The sequence below is a fragment of the Equus asinus genome, chromosome 17 (assembly GCF_041296235.1).
Source record: "Equus asinus isolate D_3611 breed Donkey chromosome 17, EquAss-T2T_v2, whole genome shotgun sequence".
Classification (NCBI taxonomy): Eukaryota; Metazoa; Chordata; class Mammalia; order Perissodactyla; family Equidae; genus Equus; species Equus asinus.
In genome coordinates this window covers 31,334,403-31,361,184 of record NC_091806.1, presented here as the reverse complement: position 1 = coordinate 31,361,184, position 26,782 = coordinate 31,334,403, and the positions used below count along the sequence as shown (strand labels likewise).

Below are 26,782 nucleotides of genomic sequence, written 5' to 3'. Positions count from 1 at the left end.
TTCAAAGGCTTGAATGGATGCTTCTGTTTAATAGAGTCGAGCCATATCCCTTAGCTGTAAAGGAGGCTGGGAACCTATTTGGCTCTTTCATCTTCAATAATGAGAGGCCCACTCCCCACCAAGATCCATAGGAGCAGGAGTTCCAGAAACCTCAGGAAGGTGGTAAGGGAGTCAGGCAGCTCACAGCATATCCACTACACGCTGACTACCTAGTGAGGTAGGTACTGTTATCCCCACTTTATGAATGATGGTATGAAGTACAGAGAGGTGAAGGAACTTGTCCAAGGTCACACAGCTAGTAAGTGATAGATCCTAGATTCAAACCTGGACTGTCAGACTCCAGAACACACACCCTCAACCATTGCTCCATACCTCCACTGGATGTTCATGAAATGGAATTTCCAGGGTCAGTAAGCTGTGGCTTTCAGATTGTGGATTGTGTGACCTACAGGAGACTTTCCTTGGTGTAGAGGTGCCTGAGCGGCCATCTGGCCTCCAAGAATCAGCTCCATCTTGTCATTGACTGCAGTAGCTCTGTCCAACACGCAAAGTCGTCCTGTAGGCAGGGCTTAGGGAGGGGAGTGAGCAGGAGCCAGCTCAAAGCTTCTGTCTGGTTTCTTGTTGAGTCGTTCCCTTGACTTCTTCTTCGATCTCCTTAAAGAGATCAGTGGATACAGAGGAAGAATATTTCCATTCCTTGGCTTAAGATGGGACGTATTCTTCCCTGTTTTTCCCAGTTCTTCCCAATGTGTACACTGTTAGCATCACTTATGAAGGAAAGGACACTGTCCTCTGCATGTGCCAAGGTCGCCCCACCTCCACACCTTTGCTCATGTTGCTTCTTCCACCTGGAATACCCCTGTTTCCTTCCTTTCTATTCACTACCAATCCATCTAGCTGGGAGTCAGCTCCTGTTGCAGTGGAAACTTTCATTTCTACAAACTGTAAAGCAATACACAACTTTGTAAAAGTGTTCTTACTTGTAGGTGCTTTTCTTTCCAAAGGAGAGTCTCCAAAGACTGAAATTGATCAAGTGATAGTTTTAGTTTTAATAGATATTGGCAGATTCATTTCCAAAATATCCATGGCAGTTCACATTCCCACCAGTAAAGCAGGGAAGCTGTGCATTTTGGACAATCTCCCAAGTATATTCTGAAATGCAGTACAGGATAGGAATCACTGGCTCCAAGTGATCTCAGAATGGCCTCTAGGTTCCTGAAAAGGCTGACAGGAGAGAAGCTGGAAGGCAATGAGTGGGCTCCCCAGGGAAGGGAAAAATGCAGGGTTCCTATCAGCCCTCTCACATCCCTCAGGCTGTGGCAAACCTTTCTTCCTCTGGGGAACTTCCTCCAAGGTCACTATATAAAATGTCACTGTGGGATGGAGCAACAGAACATCTGGGATTTGGGAACTCCTCAGGACCCAGGAAGACTTCTTGGTAGGTAAGCGCTTTCTGGTGTAGTGGAACTGGTTCCAAGTAAATGTTCAATCTCTCGGGACACTTCTGGCCTGAACTGGGAGGTTCTGGAGGGCTGGCTGGCACTGTGTGCAGCTGCCAGGTTGCACGGGTGTCAGCAGGGATATGAATTCTCATCCTCTACCTTTCACATTCCTTCTGAGGTATGCCAAAGCTCTCCTTGTCTGGGGAAGGCAGCGATGCACATGTGGCTTCTTGAGCTTTGAGGAGGGAACCCACTTTCTAAGTGCTGTGTATTCCTAGGAAGGCCAATAATCATTGTTTCTGGATCTTCTTTGTTTCAGAGACTGTCTGGGGCCCATTAAGTACAAAAAGTAAAAGTAATAATTCCCTTATTCACACTCAGGTCCACAGGAAAGCCAACCTTGCTCTCCCTCATGGTCTGCTTCATTTTATTCTAGCATCCTGGAGCCTCAGGGGCTGGGCTCAGCATTAGCTTTTCTGGTTCATCTTGACTTTTACTCATGCCTACTCTTTGTTCACCTCACTCCCAACGTTCCCTAATGGTGTGGCTGTGATGTGAGTGTGTTTATGACAAACGGTGTTCTCCATTTCAGGACAAAGTCAAGATGAAGCTCCCCCTACTTCTGGCTCTTCTATTTGGGGCAGTTTCAGCCCTTCCTCTAAGTAAGTCTCCTTGGTTTTCAGTCTTTCTTTCGCTCCTTTCTACAATAAATAAGGTGAGAGTCACAAAGACACCTCCTTCTCTGGCTATCCCCTATTTCGGGATCTCTGCCTTTAAAGGAGCAGGGTCTCTAGAGCCTGGAGTTAAAGGGACTCTTCAGGGCATCCATATATCTGCAGTCTTGGTTATAGTGTGCCATTCTCAGTTTTGTCCTTTCTTCATAATGTTAATGATGATCAGAATAATGACTTCCTTTTACTTTGAGCTCACTGAGTGCACTGTGCTAAACATGTTCTATGCATCATCTCCTTTAATCCTCATAACCTCCCCACAAGCTCCCCTTGGGAGCTTGCCCACTTGTACACCCATATCACAAATAAAGTAAAGCTAGTAGATGATGGAATCAGTACGCACACTCACATTCCCCTCACAGTAAGACCTTGCTCTTAACACCATGACCTCATGTGGGAGACTGGGTTCTCCTCAGGGAGCCTTGTTTCAAGTTCCCCTCTTTCCAAGGCTGAGCCCTCAGATGCCTAGGGCAAGGTGGGAACTGTCCATGGTTCTGTGGAGGAACAGAGAGTGATGTGAAGGAGGAGCATTTGGCCTTTCTCTCTGTTGGGGACGGAAACATCCAACTTTGAGAGCCCCTTGGGAGATGACACCCTGCCTCAGGATGGGGATATGCCAGAACGTGGGGCAATGGAGGCTCCTATGGAGGGAATGATGCTGCTGGAGGGAGAAGAGGAGGGGGGCTTCAGAAGTGAAGTTGTCCCTGAGGAAGAGGGGCTCATCAAGTCTGTCTCAGCCCTAGAAGAGGTGGACAAAGACTTTCAGTGCCCTAAGGAAAAGGATACAGTCAAACTGGAAGGCATCCCTGGATGGAAGACCTGCTGCTTTATTGTGGTGATGACAGCCAGGACATATAATCAAGCTCCCATGAGTGGCCTGTGGCTGAGGCTGAGTCCAGGGGTGGGGAGGAGGGCATGGAGGGGGATGTCTCTGACCTCTGTGTCACTGGTTATTTTCCTCACTGAGGACCCTGGTGGTGTCAGCATGGGCTGAGGCCCTCACAGGCGTTAGAGGTGGGTAAGGGGGATAAGAGCTGTGGATCATGTGGAAACAGAAGTTATGTTTTGATCTCCAGTCTTCAAATGGCTGTGGGGTTGGAGTGGGGAGTGGGGAAATGAATTGTGGAGACTTTGAGACCCAGGGCTAAGGTAGTGTGAATTCCTGTGGGAGGGGCGCTTCATTTTCCTCCTTTATCCTGGCTTGCATGATACTTGCTGGTGTTGCTACCAGGGCTTCCTTGTCTCCATCCATAGCCACACCTCTAACTACCAGATCCAGTCCTCGGCCAGATGTGTCAACCAGAGTCAAGTCTGGATCGGAGGTGCAGTCCGAGGCTCGGTAAGACCGGTTCCAGCTCTAAGGGAGCCCCTCCTGACCCAAGTCAGCGCACAAGTTACTGAAGATTTCTGTGTGCTTCTGCTCTATGATCCCCTGAAGAACTGGGGATAAATGGACACCTGGGCAAGACATCAAAGGGGCTGCCTAGGTATCAGGAAGAGCCAAGGATTTAGAACGAGGAGGTTTGGGTTCAAGTTCTGCTCAGCCTCTGACTGTCTCTATGACTTGGGCAGGACTGTGAGCCAGGTTCCTCATTTCTAGGATGAGGTTGAAACTCCTCTTGTTAGGGCCAGAAGGATGAATGCATCACAGGGATGCATAGAATGTGATGGTGATGATCACTGTGGGTCAACATTTCGGTTGACCAGAACAGTGTCCATCGTGGTCCAATAGTCAAGGAACACACCTGGCAGACAGCAGGAGGACCAGACAGGGAAAGGGCCAGCTCTGCCTACCTGTCTTCCTTTTGCCTCATGCTCCAACCCACTTCTCCCTCCTCTATCCTCAAGCGTAGCTGCAGGAGATTTTACCGGTTGGATGGCAGTGCCTGGGATTTTTGGTTGTGGGCTACTGGTGAGCCTTCGGCCTCTGGTGGCAACTGTGTGTTCATGTATACCCAAGGTAAGGTGGGAGTGGGGATGAAATCTGAAAAGGCCTGGGGAGGTAGGATGGGCTCCCAGAGGAGTTGTGAGGAAGAGCTGGAGCCTTCAAGGGAGACGCCTCCTGAATCTACAGACTTCATCTCCACTGGAGTGTGGGGTCGGGTGGGGAGTGAAGACTCCTGGGGCTGAGTCAGGGGAAACAAGAGGCTGAAGGCCCCTTCTGGTTCTGCCTTCACAGGTCACTGGAGACTATCTCATTGCATCACAGCCCTCCCTTTTGTCTGTTCCTTCTGAGTGGGACCCAGTCAAGACTTCAGAGCTGCCCCCTCCTAAGACACTGCCTCCTTTCCCCTGCCTGCCTTTGCTCCCTTCACCCTCAGCAGTAAAACTGCTTTGCTGAAATTGATTTATTTTTCCTCTGATCATTGATCCACTCGGTTTAGCCCCACTCATGAACTTTCTGTCCTACAGTGACTCCCTGCTCCACTGTCTGTCATGAAAAGGACCAGAAGTTATCACTCTCACGGAGCATGAATCATGGGATGGGGTCGGTGGGGCTGTCCTGGAGACAGAGGAATGGGCTCAGCTAGCTCTTTTCATACAACACCGAATTACCGGGCGCCTATGTACAGGTTCTACCAGGACCCCATCCATCTCTCTTGAATCTTTCACCATGGACCCTCAATGTCCTGGCCTCTCTCTGCTACAGACTGTGGTTACCTTAATGTGCTAAGAAATTAACCTGACTCAGGTACAGCCGACAACTCTCAGGAGTGGGTATCTGAGCACCCCAGTCCCTCGGGTGGAATAATTCTAAGGCATGACCTGGGTACCCTTACCCAGGGGAATTAACTTCCAGTTACCCGCTGAGGTAGCTGTCTTTACAACAGACATTTTATTGTGAATTCTTCTCTTCCCTATTAGTGCCCTTGCACCTCTCAAATAAATTTGCACACAAATTCTTGACTTAGGATCTGCTCCTTGGGAAACCCAATATCAGACAACCTGCTATATGTTTAACCCTATATAAGCCCTGGGAATATGTTAGGACACAGCCCCTTACTGTTGGGGAACATACATTTGTTTATAATATAAGCACAGCAATAGCTACAAATTGTTACCACATTGTACACCTACAAATGACCCCCTACTGTGGCAGGCATCTTACATAGATGACCTTGTGTGATCAATAATTATTATCCCTTTTTACAGAGCCAGGCACAGAGAAGGGATGACCTGTTAAAAGATTTTCCCAAGGCTGAATACCCAGATGCGAGCAAGGCTGTGATTTTACTGTCTGCTCCAGAGCATGTTGCTTTAACCATTATGACTCTCTGGCTGGAGGCGTTGGCTGCTCTCCCCTCCAGGACACGATATTGTGGGGTGGAGCACAGTGCGTGGGTGGTGGGCTGGGGCAGGACGGACTCCCTTAACCTTGGGTTCATCTTGGGGCATAGGACTCCAACCTAGCTGGGGTGAGGGTGTCCTAATCAGAGATGAGGAAGGAAGGCATTCTGAATCCTCTCTCCACTAGGGAGGTAAGCAGAAAGTAAGGGGTCAGTGTCCTGAAGCCCCTTTCCTCCAGGACCCCTCAAATCCAGAGAATAACAGATGAGATCAAGGTCATAGAGAGAGGCCAATCAAGACCTTTAATATTTTGACTACGGCCCAGACAGGAGAAGCTACTTGCTCAAGTTTGCACAGTAAATTGAGAAACAGATAGAAATCAAACAGGTCCAATATAATATTGTAATTGTACCATGATAGTCTGTTGATTTCAAAGATGCTGGAACTCTGAAACACTGTTATGAATTCAGCCCTGTGCTGGGTACTGTGGAGGATGCAGCTGAAGTAGAATTTTCACTTATTGCCCTCATGGACTTTATATTCTGGTGTGGGAAGGCATGATTTCCCTCTATTCCTATATTAATAAAAAGAGTAACAAAATCTCCAGTTTATTAAGCATTTACTAGGTGCCAGGCTCTGTGCTAAGTGGTAGGTGGATTTTGTGTTGTCCCTCACAAATCTCTTCTGTTGGGGGCGTGTCTTGTGACAGAAGCATGACTTCCAGTCCATGCAGATCCCCTTCGGGATCAATGTCAAGAAGGGGAATGAAGGAGACGTCTGGGTTCCCGGGAACCTTCTGTATCTTGTGGGCACAGTTATGGGGGAGCATTCACTCTGTAAAACTTCCCTGAGCAGTGTGCCATACTTGACAAAATGCATGTTATGCATCCACAAAAAATGTTGTAAAACGTGAAAATAATGACATAAGGGCACTGGCTTTACATTTCAAAATACAGGTTTCTGTGTGTATTTTTCCTGTCCAACAAGATATTAACTAAGCTCTGTGAAAGGAAGATGGTGTGCTTACAATGGAACCTGTGGAGCTCCTCACATAGTGCAAAGCGCAGAGCTCAAGCAACACTCAGGGCTTGTGTGTTGATCAGGGTCACATTTCTAGCCCTGGTTTCCTGACAAGGGCCGCTCCCAACACCATCCGCCAGGGACAGTTCTGAGAGCTGTACTGAAGCTGATTTCATTAGAGGTAGGTTCTGGCATTAGCCTCAGTTTACAGATGAGAAAACTGAGACACAGAGGGCTGACTCTGGGACTTGTGATTTCATTATACATCACACAACACTGCCTCTCAAGATGGCAAGACACACCCTCTGCACAATGCGGAGGTGGACAGACTCTCGGGAGGCAGAGTGTGAAAACCCTATGAACATAAATGCAAACAGTAAGCCAGAGACTTGGAAGGTGACGGATGTTGAAAATGTTGGCACCATTGGCTAGAGTGTCTGGAGGTAAGACTTTTGGGTGTGTCCAAAAACGCGAGGACTTGGGAGTCAGACAGAGTACGGTCAGCATGCTACTTCTTATGAGTTGGATGGACATCACTGTGGTCATTGAGGAAGTCATTGGAATGTCTTTGCCCAGGGTCCGTGTGCAAAGAAAACTGGGTCAAGGCAGAGGAGGGGCTGGCTGTGGAGAAGGGAGGTGAGTGAGAGAAGGCAGAGGGAAGGTAGTCATGAGTGCAAAAGGAGCCTGTCTCTGGTTTAGAACTGTCTCTCACTTGCTGTGTGATCTTGGGCACCTTGTTTAAGTGCTCTGAGATGTCATTTCCTCATCTGTAAAACAGGGATGTTGAAATGAAGCAACACATGCAAAGCTTGTGATGCTGGTTCAAGAGAGTGGTTGACCCTACTTGTCAACCCAACCACTCCTTGAAATGATGCCTCTGGCCTCGGCCCCAGGACGGGGGAGAACAATGAGGACGAGGTTTAGTCCTCTACCCCCTCCTCCACTAAGAGGTCTGAAGTTTGAAACCCAGAGACCAGGGTTTGGGGGCCCTGGAATTGGCCAACCCCCCTAGTCAGCTAGATAAACTGAGGATCTGGTCCATGGGGCTGCGGAGATAACGGTCAAGACGGTTACTCTGCAATCAGGCCCAGAAGTAACCTCTCTGATACTTCTCCATTTGTGGGTGCCTTGAGTGAACAGAGGAGAAGGAATCCAGTCCTTTTCACACTTTGGGTAACCTGTTCTTGGTGCCCTGAGAACTTGGGGGCTGAGCTGGATCTGAGGAAAACGATTAGGTCACAGAGTTGAGTCCTCCACCCCGACAAGTCCACTAGCTCTTGGCAGTGATATCCAGCAAAGTCACCGCTTAGCACTTGCTAGTCTCTCCTTGGACTGCACTGAATTTGGCTGGAGCTTGGTTGATGGAAGTTTTGATATTTTTGCATTTATTTTGACTTTTAAGAAAGATTGCATTGAAATTTTGTTTGCCTTGATTTCTGCATCCTTAAATCTTGCTTCACTCACTTGTCCCTAGTCCTGACCTTGTGATAATAGATGTCTGGTGGGAGGAGGGCGGTGGGGTGGGGTGGGGAGGGTGGTCCACCAATGTCTGAATGACTCTGCCTGAGGCTTTCCATTCGAGCTGTTGCCTCCTTGCTGGAAAGATATGACCTGAAGTTGGACAAAATGGCATATTCTAGATCAGTGGTCCTCAACTGGGGTCATTTTGCTCCCCAGAGGAGATTTGGAAATACGCAGAAACCTTTTTGATAGTGATGACTTGGAGAGGTGCTATTGGGCTCTGGTAGGTAGACACTGGTCTATGCTACTAAATGCTGCTAAACTTCTTACAATGCACAGGGCAGCCCCCCACAACAGAGAATGGACTCCAAATAGAGTGCAAAGGTTGTGCATCTTGATCTAGATCCTCCGTACAGAAGAAAGAGCATAGGTGTTTCACACATTCAAGGTGAGAAAGGGAGGGAGAGGGAGAATGAGAGTGAGGAAAGGAGGGAGGGAGGGGGAGAGAGGGAGACAGAGGTTTCAGCGCCAAAAAGACTTCGAAATCCTGGTTCACCCGCTTGCAGTGAAATCTTAGTCAGTCACTTTCCCTCTTTGAATCTCACTTTTCATGTCTGTGAAATAGGGATAATCATATGTCCTCACGGGATAGAGATGAAAGTGAAGATTCAAGGACGTGATGCATATAAAGTGCTTGTTGTAGATAAGGGCCAAGGGGGCCTGAGGCTCCCTTCACCTCCTACCTCCTCCTCTCATGGTCTCCCGGATCCCTGGATTCTCCACTCCATTTGTTGGGATATTGACCAAAGGGAAGTTGATCCTTGGATTAAGGATTATTGTTCAGATGGGGCCCTTTAGGGACAGTAATAACAACTTTGCCTCGACTATAGATATCTGGGGTCTTCTCGAGCACTCCAGGGTGGATGGCAGTAGACCCCAGGAGGCAGGTCCCTGCAGTCATAGTAGAGAGCAGGGCTCGGGGGGAGAGGATTGAGCGAACTCCTGATCAGCTCCAATGCCTCGCACCCCACCCTGAGTCTCTTCCCACTTCCCCAAAGCCCAGTATAAGGGCTGCCTCTGGGGCCCAGCAGCCAGAGACACTGAGAGGAGAGCCCAAGACTCTCAGGAGGTGACTGCTCCCCTGGCTGCCCATGGAGGAGGGGTCCAGGGCTTGGGAGGAAGCGGAACCCTATCTGGCAAACACCTCAGAGGTCTGTCCTTAGGACCCTAATGGCTACACTTCTTCCCTCTTCTTCTCCACTGTGAGTGAAATTTGCCCTGTTCCTGAGCAGACCTGTTCCTCCAGGGTCTGGGCTAAGTGTTGCTCCAGCGAGCAGTGATGGAGTTCTCAGGAAAAAGGGGACTTTTCACGTTGCGTCGACACCCCCATGTCCTTTCCCTGATTCTCCAGCACAGAGTCTGTTCATTGGACAAGGAGGAATCTCTCTAGTTTGCCCTTTAATAAACCAGTTAAACAAACTTTTCTTCTTTGCCGTGTGACAGGGGCTGTGCAGACACACTGGACATCTCAGGGAGGAAAAGTGGAACTGTGTCCCTCTCACAAGACTGAGTAGATATGAAACGCCCTCTGCTCCTGCCCCTTCTCCTGCTGGGGACAGTTGCTGCTCTTCATCTGGGTAAGTCCTCCCCTTCTCGTCTCATCTATATTTCTCTTTTCTCCTCTTTTCTGCGCTGTTTTTGCACTGGTGGGGCCGAGGCCACAGCCTCCCCTCTTCAGTTGACCCAGCTCATCTCTGTTAAGATTTCTTCTGCACTCACAACTGTGACCTGAACTTTCTATCAGGGCTCCTTCACAGAGAAAACCATCCACTTGTGTAGGCGAAGGGCTTCTCACAGGTGCTTCCTCCCACCCCCAAAATACACACCTGTGGTGTCAGCCAGAAGTCAGGTTCTCATCCATTTGTGCATGTGACCCGAGTTCTTGCCTCACCCAACACCTCAGCGATCCTTCTAGTCTTGGTGCCAGGTGGCGTCCATAGGAAGGCTTGAATTGGATCAGAGCTGTCCACGGCACTGGAACAGGGGAGAACTTATCTGATGGCAAGTTACCTCTTCTTCCCAGAGAATGATGACCCCCATTTGGACATCCGAGAGACACAGACAGACCTGATCCATGATGTGGAAGGTTCAGGGGAGCAAGAGGGGGAGTTGTCTCTGACAGAGGAGGTGATTCAGTCAGAAGGAGAGGAGGCTGAGCCTTCCACCAATCAAGACACCTTTGAGGATGAGCAGGCCGTGGAGTTGCACCCAGCTGCCCTAGGTGAAGACTTGCAGTGCCCCAGGGAAGAGGATGCAGTTCAATTGTCTGGCCCTCCTGGGTGCAAGACCCGCAGCTAGCGCTTGCTGCAAACTCCTACGACGTTTTGGGATGCTGAGGTGAGTGGCAGCAAAGCTACTGTGGAGGATCTGATGGAGAAGAAGAGAGTGGATTCAAACTCCTGTTCCATACACATTTAGACTAGTGGTTATCAAAGCCTAACATGCATCAGAATCTCCTAGTGATATTAAATCTGTTAAAAAACAGATTTCTGGGCCCCTTCCCCCAAAATTTCTGATTTAGCAAGTCTGTGATGGGGCCCAAGAGTCTGCATTTATACCACATTCCCAGGTGATGATGATATTGTTGCCTGGGGACTGCACTTTGAGAACCACTGATTTGGACAAAGTTTTTGGTATTAGATAGACCTGGGTTCAACGCTGGCTCTGCCTGTCAATGGCTGTGTTACCTGGGAAAGTCACTTCACCTTTCAGAGCTTCAGTATCTTCATTTGTAAAATGGAGACATATAGTTCCAAGCTCTTAGACTTCTGGTGAAGTTTCAATGAGATAATACATGGAAAGTATTTAGAATAGTCCCTGGGTCATTGTAAACTCTCAATAAATGGGGGCTATAATGATTCTGAGTATTATTATTATTTCCTGCAAGAAGTTCCTGACAACAGTAAAAGGAGCAAGCGATGAGATTGAAGGGGGCAAGTAGGTCCCCGCTTTATGAACTGAAAAGGGATGTAGGGCTGTCTGCTGGAGACTCATGGACTTGAACAAAAGGAGAGTGAATTCTTTACACCACCTCTTCTTCTCTGCAGAATGTCTGCAGGAGGCGCTACCGAGGCCATCTTGTCTCCATACACAGCTCCAGCTTAAACCGTCGCCTCCAGCACATGATCAAGGATATCCCCCAAGGCCAGGCCTGGATTGGATGATACTTGTTGCCCTTGGTAAGTGAGGGGCCAACTCCCAGGTACAGGAAGTTCTTTCTGATCACCTCGAGGGTACACCTGCTGGCCTCCAGTCTTATCCCAGCAGCTGAGGTGACCTTAGGCAGGTGGTGATGAGCTGGAGCTGGCTTGTACTGGCTCTGGAGAATCAGTGATTAGGCGCATCTCTTCCCAACTCCATGTTCAATGACTTCATGCTTGTAGCTTGAAATCTCCCATGGTGGATGAATTTACACCAAGGAAATTGGCAACTGCTACTAGTCCCTCTGCCTTCTCACCTTCCCCCAGAGATGGTTGTTAAACACTTACCAGCACACCACTGGCGTCATGAGATAGGTTCACATCTTGGGAACCTTGGCCCATCTTGGTCACTCACTAGCTGAATGACTTCCTTGAGCCTCAGTTGTCTCATGTCTAAAATGGAGTCCTTGTTCTGTTGGGATTGTGGATGAATAAGTGCCATCATATTTGCTACTAAAATGTGGTCCATGAAGCAATAGTATCAGCATCCCTTGGTAGCTTGCTTGAAATGCACAATCTTGGGCAGCACCTCAGACCTCCTGAATCAGAATCTGCGTTTCAACAAGATCCCCAGGAGATTTGTATATAGAACGAAGTTTGAGAAGCCTACTCTGTGTGATGATGCCATTGCCTGCACTCAGGGATGGATCTCTAGGGTATCTGGCTTCTAGCCGGGTGAACAGTGAGAAGAGATTATACATATAGTGAGTGTTCAGAAAGGGATGCTTGGTGCTCAGTGGGCATTCTCTGGAGACCATGATTATCTGTGTCTTCCTGGACGTCAGCCCTCTGATGCAGCCTATCCCTTCTCTAGCCCCCGAAACCGATATGTTCCTGGACTGATGGGAGCCGCTGTGATTATAAAAATTGGGCCCTGCAGAAGCTTGGAACTATCGGAGTTGGCTGTTTTGCTCTAAGCAGCAGAGGTGAGGGGAACTGGGAAAGGGGAAGGGGGTCAATGTGGACTCTTACATACTATCCTTTTGAGCTGTCTCAACACTCCTCCCCAAACTCACACCCTCCCCACAACCGGACAGCCAACGTCCTCTCTTTGAGAAGGGCTGAGATGTAGGGAAGATTCCTCAAAGCAAAACCAGGTGATGGGGTACCCCGTGTGGGGGCTAGATGCGGGCTTTCCATCTTTTGGCCTGGGGTGGGGAGGCGTCCTTTCCCACTTCTGATATGACGGCGACAGATGAGAGTAGCAGATGTGAATTTAAGTGTGGATGAGGGATGAAGGAAAGATGTGGGAATTAGGGATGGCTGACAGACAGTTCTCCAGCTTTCAACAGCGTGGATGAGGGATGTGAGGGAGCACAGTGCAATGGCTAAGACCATAGGCGCTGGAGTAAGACTGCTGCGGTTCACATCCTGGCTCTGCCACTGGCCTGCTGAGACACAGGCAAGTTATTACCCCCAGTAAGCCTCAGTTTCCTCATCTGGGAAATGGGGATGAGCTAGCACCCATCTCTTGGAGTCATTGTGAAGATGAAAGCACTCAATCACCCTGCTTCCTTCGCTGTGGGGGAGCTCAAGAAACATGAGCTGGTAGGGATGTGTAGGCAACATATGGCTGACTGATCACAGCCACAGCAGGCGAGGCAGGGCATGAGGTGGCTGAGGAGGGAAGGAGGGGGGCACAAGCCACACTCAGATGGGCAGCTGACCTCACTGTGCTCTCTACTCCCAGATGGTCACTGGCGAGTATTTCCTTGCAGCAGGCGTCTGCCCTTCATCTGCTCCTTCTAAGCCGCTGACTCGGAGACCCTGCCTGAAGCCTCCTGCCTTCACATCTTCCCGTCTGCCCCCTGGACACTGGGCTGGTCCCCTTGTCCCTCCTGGCAATAAAACCACACTTCCCACAGCATTTCCTGACTCGTTCCTTCACTGCTCACTTTGGAGCACTCCCTGGGTTTGGACACGCCTGGAAGCCATCACTCCCGCAGGGTGGGGCTTTGAGGAAAGTAAAAGGTGGTGGAGTAGGGCTCCGGGTAGGGGGTGGGTGGGTTGGTGAGCTGTTGGGCTGCAGCGCCACCTGGGGGTGGAGCATGGACTCGGGAGGACCCTTCTCAGCCCCGCCTTGGGGATTCCCACCCCTCCCCCCAAGCTCTGGGGGAAGATCCCATTCTGTGGGGGGTGGGGAACAGGCACTCCTGTTTTGTTTGGGTTCAGTATGCAGGGTGGGGTTGGGTGGGAGTGGGTGGCTGTCAAAAACAGAGCTGATCTTGCTGATTCAAGGATTGGGGTGGAGCAGTGAGATGCCATCTGGATAAGCATGTGGGAGGGAGGAGAAAGTAGTCTTGTCTACTTGTCTTGCAGGCAGCCTGTTCCTCTATTCCTCTGTCTTGTTGATCTCAGATACTGGCCCCTGTTTTCCATTCTTCCAGCCACTGTGGGTGAATTGAAAGGCCCCAACTGCTTGTGAGATCTGTTCCCCACTCCATTCCCAGGAGGGTGGCTGTCCTTCCCTCTCCCCCATCTGCAACCTACCCCTAAAGGGGCCACATTCTCAAGATGGAGGTGCCTCCCAGCAGGAGGGTCTTGGGGCCAGTCAGGGTATCTGGTAGCATGTGGCTCCCATGCTGTGTCTACAGCCCCAGGCCTCACCTTCTCTCCCTCACCCCGTGTTCTCTGAGCCAGGGGACATAGAGAGAGAGCACTGTTGCTGCTCTCCACCTTGTTTGAGGCAGGATGCTTGGCTCCCGGTAGGATCTGGAGTTGATGAAGCAGAAGTTCAGACCTGAGACTGGATATTAAGAGGGCAGACAGCCTTGGGTTGTGGGGATAGAATGAGGGGGGCACACTGAGACAGAAATACTTCTTTGGGTGTCGTTCTACATGGGGCACAGGGAGAAGGTACAAATATTTCTGGAGATGCACGTGCACATGCGTGTATATGTATTTGGGTGTGTAAGCGAGTCACTCTTTGTATACCTGTGTGTATCTGTGTATGTGTGAATCTGTACATGTAAATGTGCGTAAATCTTTGAGTCAGTGTGTATTTGTGTGTTGTTTGAGGTTGTACCATTTGTACATCTCTCTGTATTAATGGATAGGCCTGTGTGTCTGTGGACACCTATGAAGCTCTGCACCGTAAGATGCCTGAATCTGTGTGTGCACGCATGTGTGTACTTGTGTGTCTTTGGCCAGTATGTTTTGGGGTGTGCAAACATGTTAGTGTGTGTCTGAGCACACCTATGTACAGGTCTACGTTTGTGTGTGAACATGAGTGTGTGCCTGTTGAGGCATCTGATGGGATGTGGAGTTTCAGGAACAAAAAGAACAGTCTCTCAGATGTGCTTTTTTTCTAAAGGTTTTGGAGGTGGTGGAACAGGACAGGGTTGGAGAACCCCAGGGGAGGTGGGTGGCGAAGAAGCAGCAGGGCTGAGTTCCCTGAATATGAGCGGTCCTCTGACAATGGGACCACGGGTCTTGGGCTTGCCATGGATCTCACCAATGCTGGACCTCAGGGACCACTTCTTGTGAAGAGGCCTGTCCTCCGCAGAGGGGTATGTCCATCTGCCCAGCCCAGGGGATGAATCCTGATTGATCTAAGCCAACTGAGGCAGTCGCTTTCCTCCTTGCTAATGAGAGTAGAGGTGGGCATGTTCTCCAGTCCTTGTTAATGAGGTGAAGGGGTTGTATTCATGAGGAATTTAAGGGTATTTCTCTCCTTGTTGGAAGATGAGAGCAGTGCAAAAAGAAAGCCTTCCTCCTTGGTCCCCCTTTCCACCCTTCCCCTTTGAATGTTGTGGCAACTGTTTGAATGTTTGAATATAGCTGGAGCTGTGACAGCCATTCTGTGATTATGAGGCAACAAGCTGGAGGACAAAAGCTAGCAAACTAAGGATGAATGAGTGAAAGGAATAAAAGAATATGAGTCCTTGACACCCGAAGCCGACCAACTTGGGACTTCCCTCTGGGCTTTGTGTTAGGCCAGAGGCAGCTGGCACAGCCTGTGGGCCAGGGGCAAGAGAAGAGGATCTCTGGGAGTCACTATCCAGATATGAAACAAGCTTAGTACTGAGCACCTGGGCTTGGAGGGTCGCCCACAGGCTGAACCTTGGGGCACGTACTCAAGCCTTTCTACCACGCGTACAAGAACCACTTTCCAGGTTCTTCCTCCTTCCCCTGGATGTGCTTCCCTTTCTCTCTTCCCTCTTTGGAATTGGAAGGAGAGAGAGCGCGCCAGAGCAGGAGCTGGAGATCTCCGTTTAATCTGACCTTGCTGCTGCTTACTCTGACCTTGAGCAATTCCTTGTGCCTCTCTGGACCTCAGTTTCACCCTCTGTAAAGTGAGGAGGTTGGGCTAGATCAACGGTTTTCAAACTGGGTGTCGAGGAACACTGAGGGGTTCCCTTTGGTCTTATGTTGGTCACGAAGGAGAAAAAGAGGGAGGAAGACCAGGCCACTCCCCACTGATGTGTTTCATAAGTTGAATTTCTGTGTAAAATTTTGTTTGAACAAAAGGACTTTGCTGCCATTAAAAAAAAAGCACCAGGCTAGAAGATCTCTGAGAAGCTTCACTTCACTAGGAGGCTCTATAAGGCTGTGGTGATGGGTAATACGCTGCCTCCTCTGCTGCTGGTTGGGCCCTGGGGTGACAGGGGGGCTATGTGTGTACGAGGTGTAATTAGTTAGCTTCCAGGGTGGAAGGGAACAGCCTGTACCAAGACTCATTCTTAGAAACTGGGGTTCCAGCTCCTGCTTCTTACCTTGACTTTTCTTTGGTGTGGTAAAATGTATAGAATAAAATTTACCATCTTAACCATTTTTAAGTGTGTGGTTCAGAGGCATTAAGTTCATCATATTGTTAGGCAAGCAACACCACCATCCATCTCCAGATTGAACTCTTTTCCATCTCATGTAACTGAAACTCTGTCTCCATTAAACACTAACTCTCCGGTATCCCAACCCACCCAGCTCCTGGCAACCACCCTTTTACTTTCTGTGTCTGTGAATTTGGCTACTCTAGGGACCTCATCCAAATGGAATCATGTAGTAGTTATCCTTCGATAACTGGCTTATTTCACTTAGCATGATGTCCTCAAGGTTCATCCATGTTATAGCACGTGTCAGAATTTCCTTACCCTTTTTTTTTTGGTGAGGAAGATTGGCCCTGAGCTAACATCTGTTGCCATCTTCTGCTTTTTGCTTAAGGAAGAGTGTCCCTGAGGTACCATCTATGCCAGTCATCCTCTATTTTGTATGTGGGACGCCACAGCAACATGGCTTCATGAGCACTGTGCAGGTCTACGCCTGTTATCTGAACCCGCAAACCCCAGGCTGCCAAAGCAGAGCATCTGAACTTAAGCACCATGCCATGGCGCTGGCCCCTACACTGACTTTTTTCCCTCCTTTATCTGCAGCTCCTTTATGAACAAGGCATCAGCCTCAGGGCCTCCTTCCTCTTCTTCTCTGTTTTCAGTGTCTGGCATGTTGGGTGCACTTTACTCCTGCTGCCCCGGGGGCACATCCCCTACCCACTGCCCCCCAACTACCGCTATGGGTAAGGACTATGATCTAGCGATTGTGGGCCAGAGCCCCCCATGTGACCTGGGACGGAATCAGGGGATGGGAAAGTCGTGGTCACAGTAGGGCAGAGGAAACCTGTCACAGGAGAGGAAGACCAGAATGGGTGTGTCAGTTGGCAACTGCTGCATAACAGACACCCCAGAACTCAGTGTCCTGAAACCTTAAGCATTTATTATTTTTCCTGGGTCTGTGGGTAGCTGACGAGTTCTACTGATCAGGGACAGACTTGGATGATCTTGACAGGGCTCATTCTTGCCTCTGATCATCTAGTGGGCTAGCTCGGGGCTGGCTTGTCTAGGATGACCTCACTCACACGAGTTTTTTCTAGAGGTCATTGGGGGTAACAGGGATGTCTGGAACACCTGGCTCTCATCTTCTGGCAGGCCGGCTTGGGCTTGTCCATGTGGTGCTTCCAGGGTTCCAAGAGAGAGAGTGCAGAAATGCACAAGCTTTCTTAAAGTTCAGGGCTTTAATCGGCACAGCATAATTTCTGCTGCATTCTCTTGGCGGAGGCAGCTCACAAGGCCTGGTGCAGATGCAGGGGATGGGGAAACAGTCAGAGCTGCAAAATTCCATCGCAAAGAGTGGAGAACAGAGGAAGTGAAGAAATGTGACCCTTTTTGCAGCTCTTCCCCACAAGCAGTAGAGGGAGAGCTTTCATTTGCTGCTCACTTACTATCTGCCAGATCCCAAGTGCTCTCTGATTTGATCTCACCATGATCCTCTCAGATAGGTGGCCTTATCTCCATTTTCCAAATGTTAAAAATGGGGGTTGGAAGGGTTATGTCTGAGCTGTATTGCCACAGCCAGCAAGAACAAGAGCTGGGATGTGAGCTCAGCCTCTCCTACTCTGTCCACGCCTCTAGTGATTCCCAAACTTTGCTGGGTATCAGAATCACAGAATCACTCGGAGATCTTCAAAAAATCTGGAAGACTGGCTGCCACTCCCAGAAACTCTGATTTAACCTGTCTGGCTGTGGCTTGGGCTTCGGGGTTGTTAAGAGGTGATTTCACCGTGCTGTGAAACGGGGCATCCCCTGCACTATTCCCTCCAGCCTGAGACTCAGGCTCAGCTCACAGCCCTTGGGCTGGGCTGAGGGAGCTTCTGTTTCCAAGGCCTGTGCTCTGCGAAGGACAGCAGGGAGGAGGAGTAGAAGACAGTGGAGTCCAAAGAGCTGGAGGGACAGTTGGAGTTCGTTTCGCCAAAGGAAGGTGAGCCCTGCTGGTGAACCCAGCTCCCCTTCAGAACCTGGTCTTCGTGGCAGCCGACCTGGCCCCTCACCTCCAGAGCTTCCCTAGAGAGTCAATCAGGAAAGGTCAGGTGGAGAAAGGACCTGTGGGGTCTTCTCAACCCCCTCACTTTGTAGAGGGTCCCCTCCCTTTGTAGAGGGTTCAGACAGGGGCAAGACTTTCGTTTTTCTCCTTTCTTTCCCTCTCTTCTTTCTCTCACGTCATTATCACACTACCCCCTGAATTCCATCTTCCATCATTTTCCTCCCTGTCCCCCGACTCTTCAGTCCTAAGTCTGCCTTATTTGTCCCCATTTCTACAGGTCTCCTGGGCCTGCCCTCTCCATGTTCCATTTCCATCACCGCCTCTGTTGCCTCATCATCTCTTGGGTCTTTGGTTACAAACATCACAAACCACTGCTGGCTGAGGTATAAACAAGAACAGGATTCTGGGAAGCTCACAAAATCAAGGGAAAAATGAACTTTCCGAGCTCCAGGATGAGCAGGACCAGGATATGCCTGGGGGTTCCAGTCGAAGGTCACAGCCACTCTCTAGGGAGAATGATCATATTGGGCCACCTTAGGTGAGGAACACAACACTTAATTCACAGGCCCATCTGGACCATGGGGAAAAGAGCAGGGGAAGATTTCCAGAAGAAACCAGGATCCTGGTACCGAAAGAGAGGGGATGCAGAGCAGCTGAGACAACAGCTGTCAGCCACTAATCCTCATGTCTAACTTTTTCCTCTCCTTGTCTTTTTTCACCCTCGTGATTGAGAAAGATCAGGAAAGTGTTAGTGCAAGAAGTGTCATTGAAATCAAACTGTGAAAGACAGACCAGATTTCAGTCGATGAGAAGAACATGGGGAAGGTCATTGAAGGTGGTAGGGCCAGGATGACCAAGGCGTAGAGGTGAGCATGTCTCACTTGTGGGCAGCTCGGAGAGCACACCGGATGAGTTCTGGGAGGTAAGAATACAAGGTGAACGTGGACCTCAAACTGTTCCATTAAGGCCTCTACACTGTTTTTCACCCCCGGGCTCCACTTTCCTTGTAATTCATGCCTAGTTCCTCCTTTCTCCGTCAGAGATCCCAGATCCAGGGCAGCAGAAGGAGCTCCGCTCTTTCTGGAGCTACGCTTTCTCGCGGCGCTTTGCCTGGCACCTGATGTGGCTGTCTATGATACAATTGTGGGATTAGCTCTTTATTGGCACCCTCAACTCTCTACTCACCACTTTGGCCAAGGGAGACAGGGCACTAGGTATGTGGCGGGGCTGGGAGGCATCCCATGTGTGCATTCCGGCTGGGGACTTGGAATCTCGAGGGGTGTGGGGTGCTAAGCCAAATAGGGCTATGTGCTCCAGAGAAAGGTGTGAGCAGGGATGTGGGGAGGATGGTCAGGCAGGGCAGGGTGGGAGGGTCCCCTCCTGTAAGGCAGTCCTGGAAATCTCTTATCTCTCAACCCTTCTCTGCTCTCTGCAGTCAGCATCTACACAAATGCCTTTGCCATCACTCAGTTCTTCGGAGTGCTCTGTGCCCCCTGGAATGGTCTGCTCATGGGCCAGCTTAAACAGAGGTACCAGAAGAAAGGGAGCAAGACAGGTGAGACCTGGGCTCGGGAGCATCAGGGAACCAGGAGAGGAGACATCTTCATTTACCTTTCTGCCCATCTTCTCTTTTGTTCTTAATCTTTTTCTACTTGCATCCATCCATCTATCCCTCCATTTCTCCATCCATCCATCCATCTGTCTGTCTAACCACTAGTCGCTGAGTGCCAAATATGGACCATACGTAGATCCAGATTCAACAACGGACAAGATGGATATGTCCTTGTTCTCAGTGTAGAGAGTGGAGAAAGGCAAGTCATTAGGCATTACAATCCATGAAGGAAACCCACAGGGGGCTGTGGGGACACAATAAGGGCACACAGCCTGTTCCAGATGAGGATGAGATCGGTGTATGGGAAGGCTTCCTGGAGAAAGTGTCATCTAAGCTGAAACCTGAAGGATGAGTCAGAAGTGAGGAGATGAAGAGGAGGGCCCTGGGAGAGTGGCCCAAGAATACGGTGGGCTGAAGGCGGGGTCAAGGTTGTGAAGGAGAGAGGAAAACCTTGAGGAATCCAAGGAATCCCTTCAAGTGATTCAAGGACTGGCCTGTGGTGTAGTGGTTAAGTTTAGCATGCTCTGCTTCCTCCGCCCGGGTTCGTTGGTTAGGATCCCAGGTGCAGACCTACACCACTCATCAGCCATGCTGCGGTGGCAACCCACATACAAAATAGAGGAAGATTGGCACAGATGTTAGCTCAGGGCAAATCATCCTCAGCAAAAAAAAAAAAAAAAAAAAAGAAAGAAAAAAAAGAAAGATAATTCAGGCTGGCCAGGGTACAAAGGAGTATGGAAGGGGCTGGTGAGAGAGCTGTGAGAAGGGGCGGGCTGTGCCCCATGCCGAGGAGCTTGGACAAGCTCGTTGGACATAAGTCGAGGAACAGAGGGGTGCTGAAGTATTTTAACCTGCAGGGGTTGTGGATGAGGAGGGACAAAAGTAGAGAGTAACATTTCTCCTATGACTTTCATCTACACCCCTCCCTGACTCCCCTGCCCTGCTTCTCCTGCCCTGCTGGAGTATTCTACAGCAAATCTCAGTCATCAAACCATTTCATCTGTAAATACTTCAGGTTGTAGCTCTAACAGATAAGTCCTCTTTTACTTACATATCACCATAGTATCATTATCACATCTAAAAACACCCCTCAATGATTTCTTAATACCATCTACTATGCAGTCTCCTCAAATTTCCCTAATTGTCTCAAATATGTCTTTTTACAGTTGATTTGTTCAAATTAAGAGCCACACAGTATATTTGGTTGATGTGCCTTTTATGTCTTTTTAAACCTATAAGCATCGTCTCCCACATGCTTTTTGTCCTTGTTTATTTGTTGAAGACATGGGGTGACTTGTTCTGTCACATTTCCCACATTTTAGGTTTGGCATCCTTTTGGTGTCATTTGAAATGTTTCTTTGGGTATTTCCTGTAAACACACAGGTTGGAAGCTCAAGGAGACTCAGTTTCATATTTTTGGCAAGAATAATTCAGAGGTGGAGCTGTGGGCTTCCTATGGGCTCCCGTCAGCAGGCCCCTGGTAGCTACTGTCCTGTTCTTATCATGTTAAGATTGATCAATGGGCTCAGACATTGTCAGCCTCATCCACTTATAAAGTTTCCCATCGACTGTGCGCCCAATGATTGTAGCAGCCATTGATAATCAAAGCCTAGACCCATTATTTTATTAGGGTTGCAAACTGCTGATTTCCTATTTCCATGTTTCCTTCTGCTTTCAACAGTGAGAATTCCTTTAGAAAGAAAAACTTCCCCTTACTAACTATTTTGTTACCCTGTCATAAATGCTTGGTTTTTCTTATTTTTACCAGTTTTAAGAATAATGAATTGATGCCCTAGCAACCTATAGGGGTGACTACTCATTGTTTCTCTTTCAAAGTCTCATTTTAAATATACTTGATGTGTTTCAATCTATTTTCACTACGATTCCTTTTGATGTTCAAACTGTCACATCTTTGGCCGTTGGGAACTTTACCAATCCAGTATCTGTGTCCTTTAGACATCATCCTGTTAGTTTTAGAGAGTGTCTTTACTTTTTAGCACAATGAGATGTTCACGTCCATCTGATCAGGTATGTTTCCTATCCCAGACCTGAAACCAGCCATTTCTCCAAGTAACGCTGGGTGCCTTTAATGGGACATGGTATTTAAAGACTGTAGTCTGGATGCTATCATTTCTAATTCTCCTGGCTTGTCATTGCTTTTGGGCTTTGGATAGAGTTAAAGCACACATAAATTTTTGGAAGAAAAAATACATCATGAATGCTTAATAATGATACTTTAATTCAAATTTTACTTCCTTAATTTTACATTTGTCTCTCTTTTTCTCTTCCTCTGGAAATGTTGGTTCTTAACAATACTATACAGACACAAATTGTATAGTATTTTAAAAATATGTTTTATATATTATCACTGGTTTTAGCAATATTGATAGTATGAATAACAATACTGTTGCTGAATGCTCTTCCTCTCTCTCTCTGTCCTTCCGTCCTTCCTTCCATTCTCCTCCTTAGCATATATCCCACAAGAGGATGCACAGTCAAATTACTGTTTTAAGAATCACCAACTTGACATAAAGTTATGTTCATTGGTTTCATTTTGTTCCTGATTTTGGAAGATTGCTCTGCTTGTTCTCTTCCTATTATTTTAACTTAATTGAATTTTTAAACATTTGTATATCAAACATTTACATTTTCCCAAAGCCAAAACCATGAAACAGTATACATTCAAAGAAGTTTAGTTTTCCTCTCTGTTCCCTGCACCCTATTCGTTCCCTCTGTCTTTAGGCAATGATCTTTTTCTTAAAGACAGACTATATAGACATAATTTTGCTCTCAGATAAAAACCACATACTGCACGCCCTGTTCTGCAGTCTTCCTGCTGTGTGACTCTCTGTCCTGAGGATGCTCCCCAGCAGGGCCTTCTCCTCTCTCTTCTCACGCTGCCTAGTTATCCGTGGCGGGCTGCAGTACAGCCAAGACAGCTGTCCCTCCGCATGGCTGTTTGGATTGCCCCTGTCTTTTGTTAGTACCTGTCGTGCTACACAGAATGCCTGGCTACAGGTTGCAGGGGCCAGAGCAGGTGACCCTGTTAGGAAGCCATTGTAATCTGGGTAATCTGTGAGTGAGTGATGGTTGTTTAAAACTAGGAAGAGTTGGTGGGGATGGAGAAGAGTGGATACATTTGAATGATAATTAGGAGGTGGCTCATCAACATTCATTGATGGACTGGAGATGGGGCATGTGGGAGAAAGAGGATTCGAGGATGATCCCCTGGGTTTCTGCCTGGAAAGTTAGATGGATGGTGGCTCCTCCCTTTACCCAGATCTCTCTTGCCTCCTTCCTGCCCTCCATTGTGCCCGCTTGCAGGCAGCCTCTCCTCTTCCCTTTTGGACCAGGTTTCTCAGCCTCGGCGGTGGCCCTTTGCTCCACGGTTCCTTCTCTGGTGCTGACGTCTCTGCTGTGCCTGGGCTTCGCCCTCTGTGCCTCAGTCCCTGTCCTCCCCCTCCAGTACGTCACCGTCATCCTGCAAGTGATCAGCCGCTCCTTCCTCTATGGGGGCAGTGCTGCCTTCCTGACCCTTGCGTAAGTGGGCTTGGGGTGCGTTAAATAATGGGGGACACACGGGGCAAAGGGAAGTGTGCTGGAGGCACAGAAATTGGGAGGTGAGGATGGGCCTGAGATGGTCAGGTGATGGAGACAGGGTCTGGGAGCAGGTGTAGGGGTGGTGCCTGGAGGTGAGGCTGGCCGGAGGAGTAGAGTTTTCATGTGCTTGAGCCTTCATATCAGCTCTCCCTCTGCCTCTGTTATCTATCTGGTGGACTCTTCTTCACCCTCCGAGGCCCACTTCTGTTCCAACACTCCCAGGGAAGAGTTGGAAATAAAGTGTCTTCCCTTATTTGTGCTCTGGGCACTCTATTCTTGCTGCCTTTGATGGTGCGCACATCATCTGGCATATAGTGATGTGTTTTTGTGTTCATCTTTTTCTTGCAACTTCCCTGGGGTGCAGCGTGTGTCTGGCTCCCTGCTGTCTTCCCACTGTCAAGCACAATAAATTCTCTGTGTTCTGTAGTTTGAAAGCCTGAGCAAAGGCAAAGGGGACAGGGCGATGTGGTGTGGGTGGGTGAAGGTAGGTCGAGGACAGGGGAGTTGTGAGCAAGTAGCTGACAAAGGCCTACCCAGATGAGGCCCTGCTTGGAAGCAGGGTCGCTGAGTCTCACTGGAACCCCATATGTCTCTCTCCCGGTTTCCCTCCGGAACACTTCGGGAAGATCTTTGGGCTAGTGATGGCCTTGTCAGCCATTGTGTCTCTGACCAGTTCCCCATCTTCACCTTCATCAAGGGCCCCCTCCAGAATGACCCGTTCTACGTGAGCATTGTGGGCCTCAGACCACCAAGGACATCCAGATCGGGGTGACTCAATGGGCACCCAGCAGGGGGCGCCCAAAATCTGGCTGAGGTATTTCCTGCAGGAACATTGCTGCACACGGGTACATCCTTGGTCTTTCTTCTCACACTGGGGTCAGTGGGAACACCCTGCCTTTTGCTGTGGGTACCTGACACCACAGGGCTATCATGGGGTGGCTGCCCAGGGGGCCCAAGTTCTTAAGAGATTTGGGGAGAAAATATTGTTTTATGTGTGTGGAGACAAGTAATCATATTCTAGAGGAGAACGCAAAATCTTCGCAACGATTCATGAAAACCTAAGACTTCAAAGATATTTCCTGCTTGCGATGAGCACAGGCGGACCTTGGCCTCGGCCCTAGGGATGCAACGTGCATTGGATTCCACAGCTGATCTGAGTGGCAGGAGGTCTGTGCTCTCACCCCTGCATCCCCACACCACCAGGGAGGTGGGTGCGACTCTCCAGCTGTTTGAGATAGAAGAAACAGAGGCTCAAAGATTTGGGTTGTGTGACTTCTATGTTCAGAAGCCCACAGCAAAGGAGCAGATGTCCCTTGACTTTGAATTCAGTGTTCTGACCACTGCACAGCCCTTTAGCCTCATTTTAAAAAGATCAGCAAAGTGTAGAACAGGAGTTTAAATCAGTCATTGGGAGAAAAAAAAAAAAAAGCCCTGAACTGAAAGACTGAGGAGAATTACTTGGTTGTGATATCGGAGCACCCTAACTGAATATTCAGAAGATATGATGTAGCGCTGGTCCCTCCCTCAGCTTCCTCTGTGACCCTGAGCTGGTCACTGAATGCCGCCTGGGCCTCTCTTTCTTCATCCATGAAATGGGCACAATATCCCTCCCCACCTGGCTCCACAGGGCAGAATGAAAAGTAACGCAGAGTCCTTCCTCCAGGGCACCAGAGTGTCTGAGTGGAAAGTGGAAGATAAACTAGGCAGAATTCTGGTCCCCTCATTGGTCGTGGGCATTGCTCAGAGTTCCTGGACTTCACCTCCCTCCTTCCTGTCCCCCTCCAGGTGAACGTGATGCTGGTGCTTGTCACTCTTCTGACGTTCATCCACCCCTTCCTGGTGTACAGCGAGTGCCAGCGGAAAGAAGGCCCCCCTGCAATCGCTTAGTTTGGAAGCCTTCAATTTTCAGCTCTGCAGATGCTTTGCTAATCTTCCCCTACCTTTGAGGACCTCGTATCCAGAAAGTCTTTGCTCACTCAGGCTACTTGTATTAAGCAGACATTACTTTTTCTTAAAAAAAAAGAAGACACATAACTACTAGCTGAGACTTCTGATAGGCAGGACAAGAATGTCAACGCCAAGCTGATTGATACCATACAGACCCAAAGCAAAAGCTTGTGGAAGTTCTCCTTAGTCCCAGAGCAGGACGCACATGGCCTTGGCATAGCCTTGACCTGAAGGGAGGTGCTGTGCTGGAAGAGGAGATGTGTCACCTGCTTCTCTAGGCCTCTTTGGCCCTGAAGCCCATGTGTGCCTGGGCCCTGTACCACCAGGTAAATTTCCAGGTGGAGGGTGAGGTTGTCATGGCCTCAGCTATGCCCCCTGGCATTTGGAGGTGGTGCCCAGCTCTCCCTCAAAGGCACAGCCTTGGTTAGAGAGTGGCAGCGACAAAGGCTTGGTTAGAGAGCCTTGGGAGAAAGTGCAGAGACGGGGTGGGGTGGGGGGGGGGCCCTGGGCCTGAGATCCAGCTCTGCCACTGATGCTGGAGGCCCTTGAGCAGACCCTCCTCTGGGCTGAGCATCAGTTTTCCCATCTGTAAAATGAGGGGGTCTGGAGTTGGAGTTTCTTTCTGAAGCTAACATTCTAGAAGGATTTAAGAGGAGTGGCAGAGAATCAGGCCACCCAGAGAGCCTTGGGTACCAGCTGGCCTGCTCGACTGAAGGATTTCTGACAAAGCCTCTTAGGGATGTTTTCCTCATCAAGAAGGGAGATGATGATTGACTTTGGGAATTATATAAAAATGTTATTGGGAGAAGAATTTTGTAGAACAATAAAATCTTTCTGCTTAAGGCAACTACTGTTTCACCACTTCAGCTTTGGGGCTGTTGTGTGTGTGTGTGTGTGTTCCTGCCCCATGCCCCAGCTTCCTGGGGAGTGGACACAGCAGTGGAGTCCAGAAATCTGCGTGCAGCATCCTGATGTGGCAGCTGGACTCGAGTGGGGTAGGAGCCTTCAGACTGGTATCCAGCTACCTGGTTCTAGGATGGGCTTGAGAAGCCCCTCCACCCCTGCACCATCATCTCCTCCGAGGAGACCCTGCCTTTGCCTCCTCTTCCTCCCGCACCCCATCCCACCCCCCACCATAATACTCCAGACCCCCAGCTGGAAGCATTAGATGGAATCAGAAGGGCCCCGGGTGAGTCTCAGTTCTGCCACCCAGCAGCTGGGAAGTCCCTTAACCATTCTGGATCACAACTTCCTCACCTACAAAAAGTGATGAACCATTTCTATCCCTGAGGGCGACAGTGAGAATTTAAAGTAACTGCTACTGCCTAGCCCATGGTGGGAGCACGTGCACATTTGTTCCTTCATTTACTCATGACCAGAAAGGAAAAGAGTAGCAAAGAGAGAGAAGGTGAGAGGCCTGGAGGGAAAGAGATGGTAGGTGGGCGAGATGGGACAATCTGGAATACACCAGGTGTTTTCTTCCACTTAGCCCGGAGAGGGCTTAGGAGAGGACAGTGAGGGGGAGGGGGCTGGCAGGCAGATTCATTCATCCAATCAGTCTGTCAATCAACAAATGTTTATGGAGCCTCTACAATGCATCAGGCCCTGTCC

General features: G+C 49.2%; 1 pseudogene; it reads left to right on the top strand.

Annotated features, from left to right (window-relative positions):
- The first annotated feature begins 2,804 nt into the window (after positions 1-2,804).
- LOC106827908 (equilibrative nucleobase transporter 1-like) lies at positions 2,805-25,111 on the top strand (annotated as a pseudogene).
- Positions 25,112-26,782: the final 1,671 nt, after the last annotated feature.